The sequence below is a fragment of the Rattus rattus genome, chromosome 9, assembly GCF_011064425.1.
Source record: "Rattus rattus isolate New Zealand chromosome 9, Rrattus_CSIRO_v1, whole genome shotgun sequence".
NCBI lineage: Eukaryota > Metazoa > Chordata > Mammalia > Rodentia > Muridae > Rattus > Rattus rattus.
This window is the reverse complement of record NC_046162.1, coordinates 38,103,260-38,107,273: the sequence shown is the minus strand read 5'-3', so window position 1 is coordinate 38,107,273 and position 4,014 is coordinate 38,103,260. Positions and strand designations below refer to the sequence as shown.

At 42.9% G+C, this 4,014-nt stretch overlaps 1 pseudogene; it reads right to left on the bottom strand.

Annotated features, from left to right (window-relative positions):
- Positions 1 to 1,758: 1,758 nt before the first annotated feature.
- Positions 1,759 to 1,873, bottom strand: LOC116910686 (annotated as a pseudogene).
- Positions 1,874 to 4,014: the final 2,141 nt, after the last annotated feature.

The following is a 4,014-nucleotide window of genomic DNA, read 5'->3' as shown; positions in this document are numbered from 1 at the left end:
GATGGCAGTAGAGTGATGATAACAATGATAACAAGGAGGAAAAGGAGTTGGAGGAGGAGAGTTACGGAGATGATAATGGTAATAGTGTCAGTTGTTCTGTTGTTGCTGCTGCTGTTGCTTTGATAAAAACACATGGTTAGGGCCACTTATAGAAGAAAGAGTTTGTTCGGGCTTACAGTGTCAGAGGTGTAAGAGTCCATCATGGCAAAGAAGCACGTTAACAAGTGGCAGGCAATGTTCTAGAGCAGCTAAGTGAGCGTTCATACTCTCAACTACAAGATCAAAGCAGAGAAAGACAACTGGAAGTCAGGAGAGACTGTAAACACTTAAGTCCTGCCCTCAAGGATGTGCTTCTTCTAACAACTGCTCCAAACAGCTCCACCAAATAAGGACCAAGTCTTCAAATACATGAGCCTATGGGGGACAATTTTCATTCAATCCAACTCCATGATGGGGATTATGCAGCAGCAATAGATGATGATGATGATGATGATGATGATGATGATGATGATGATGATGACGACGACGACGACGACGACGACGACTGCTATAATGATTAGGAGAATAATGCTGATGCTGCTACTGATGGTGGTGTTAATGGTGATGGTGATGATGACAATACTATAGTAATGATAACATCAATGGTAATGAGGACTATAATGATAACACTGGTGCTGATGGTGCTGATGATGCTGATGATGGTGATGGTAATATGATGGTGATGGTAATATGATGATGACCACCATGTCCTCAGCTACTCCTCACCTGATCACGTCTTGAAAGAACAAGAAACCGAATGTAGACCTCATAGCCCACCCCCAGTCACCCACTTTCTCCAATGAGGCCCCACCACAAAGGCTCCACAGCCTTTCACAACAGTGCTAGCAGCTAGGAACCAAGTGTTCAAAAACATGGGGAGCATCTTACATTCAAACCTCAACACCTATTTTCTTATGTTAACCTCATCTTCCTGCCACAGTGGCCTTTATCCCTACTTTCTTCCTCTTTAAGGCAAATGAGTATAATTAAAGGGGACAAAGATTTCCAACTCCAAATGTCAGCCACTGAGCAAGCAGTGATATGGACAAAAAGGTACAAGATTTGCCCAGGAAGAAGGGGTGACCTTCCCAATTTCCCAACATAGGCAGCTTCCCTTCTTGAATGCAGGTGGTAAAGCACCTAGGTTAGACAATATTTACCAAGGGGGGTTGGTTTATTGTCTCAAATTAAATATGACTTGTGTTCCCTTAAATAATAGTCTTCTGAGCTGTCTACTTCGTTGCACTGCTCTTTGGCTCACGTCTTTGATCACTGTATGAGATGTGAGTCTATGAACAAAGCATCCCTTCCACATGCCGTCTCCTTCCAATGGACTTTTGGGCTATCTCCAGATTTTGCCTTTGTTAACAGTTCTGCTGTGAGCATCGTGTGACCTCGCTGTCTGCTCATTTCCTATAGAAACGTCCTGGCTATTGTTGGTTCTTTTCTCTTTTGTAGAACCCTCAGAGTCATCTTAATCAAGGTCTATGGGGAAAATAAGCCCTCCTTGGCTTTACTCTGGTAATCATCTAAATTTATAGAGCAAGTTTGCAGAGTGGATTCTACAATATTAAGAATTCTTATCCATGAATATAGTGCCTCTCTCTCTCTCTCTCTCTCTCTCTCTCTCTCTCTCTCTCTCTCTCTCTCTTTACATTACCACTTTCAAAGACTTTCGATTTCTCTTTAGATTTTTTTTATTTATTTGTTTATTTTTATTTTTGTCTGAAGGGGACTGGCAGAATTACTATATGCAGTTACTCTGCTAATGAACCATCAACTATTTGTATAGCACAAAAGAAATAACACTGCTCACACAGTCTAGATTGTTTTAAATTTATTTCTAAGTTGTTTCTGGCATTCTCTAGTATAAAAATATAATCGTTTTATTTCTTCTTTTGTATCTAAACACATGTCAAGCATGATGTGTTTTTCAAACAGAAGCTTTCTCATCTACACTCACTAGAGTAGGATATGGACTTTAGTGTTAGGTGAGCAGCCCTAGGAATGAGACTTTTGTAGAGGGCAGACTATATTTTCTTTCTGATTCTGGTCTAACCACTGTCAGCTGTGCAGCTTTGTGTCAATTCCTTGCCTTCCCTGAACTTAATGTTCCCTGTGGTGGTTTTTAAAACAAGCTGCTATCAATACTCCTTCCTGTACAGTCATTTACCACTGAGAAGTGAAATCTATCCTTCTGTCCCCTTGGTCTATGATGTCTTTGACAAGCATAAGCAGGTGCTGTGAATGCTGTATGAATTCCATGAATACATTGTTTCTGTGCAGTCCCTTGAAGCGCTAACTCTGAGAGAAACTAGCATCCGGTAAGCTAGCATCCAATAAGAGAAGACCACCACACTATAAGGAAGCTCAGGCTGGTCACATATGACAGCCACACAGAGGGGTGATGACTGAAACAATCCCCAGTTCCTCTAACCACTTCACTCAGGAGATCTAAGGGTGACAGATGTGTCCCATGACATCACAAAAGAATGTCATGATAGACTGGAATAATAAGGCAGGCCACAAAACGACATGGGACAGTATCATCCGAAGTGACCAGAAACCGGGTAATGTGACAGTTATTCTGAAACAATCAGCAGCAGGTGAAACCACTGACTCTCAGGCTCAGAAGCCAGAGCCCCAGGGATTCCTTGTCAGATACAAGATTGGTTTACAGGGCTCCACACTCCTTCCATCATTAACTTACTGTGAAGTCACTAAATATTACCCAAAGAAAAAGCAATTGAGCACCTGAAATGATGACTTGGGCATAGAGTCTAAGCACTTGGGACACTGAGAAATGAGGACCACCATGAGTGTGAGTTTGTCATCCTGGTCTCTGTGTACATTCTGGGCCAGCCTGAGTTAACATACATGGTGAAATCCTGTCTTGATGAATGAGAGAACGGGATGGGAAGGAGATGGAAAAGGGAGAGGCAAGAGGGCTATGGTAGTTTGAATGAGAAATGTCCACCATGGTCTCCAGTTGGTGGCGCTGTTAGGGAGGTTGGGTGGTGCAGCTTTGCTGAAGGAAGTACATCACTGGAGGCGGGCTTTGAGATTAAGAGCCTCACGTCACTTCCAGTTTCTCTTTCTGCTTTATGCTGTGGCTTAAGTGGCAAGCTCTCGGCATCTTGCTCCTGCTGCCGTGCTGGTCAACTGTTCCATACCTCCCCACAGCCAAGATGGAGTCTAACCCCAAATAAACCCTTTGCTCTGTAAGTTTCCTTGGTCCAGGTATTTTGTCACAGCAATAGAAAAGTAACTGACACAGGAAGGGAGCTGGGAAAGCAACTGAAGCAATGTTGAATAAGACTTGGATAGAACTGGGAGTGATTGACAGGGAGGGTGTGGAGACAGAACTCTGCTAGTCTAACAGGAAGCCGACCCTAGAGGACAGTGAGGAAGTAAACACCCATCTACCCACATATCCTCCTTCCTGCACAGGAAGTCGGCCCTAGAGGACCATGTGGAAGTGAACATCCAATCCACCCACATGTCCTCCCTCCTGCACATTATCCTTCTCTGTGGAATATGATCTTAGTCTAGGTCAGATTCCTTACACATAATGCAAAATTACTTCCAAGTTTTTACCAATACTATTGTTTATTTAATATACCCCTTTACATTAACCTACTTCATTATGTAAATGAGTTTTAAGGTTAATTGTTTTTCTTCCAGTACACTCCCAAATATAAGCACAATTATTTAAATGATAGCCAAACACTAAAAATTACCCCATTTTTAGAATACTGTACTAGAATGTTGTCTGTGCAGAGGCACGGGGGTTCACTCAGGGGTGTGGTGTGTGTGTGTGTGTGTGTGTGTGTGTGTGTGTGTGTGTGTGTGTGTTTACGTGTACATGCAAGAAAGGCATATGTGTGTGAAGGCAGAGATCAACCTCGGGCCTCAGACTGCATCTACCTTTTTTATTCAGAAGGGGCTCTCACTGGCCTGGAGTTCACAGGTAAG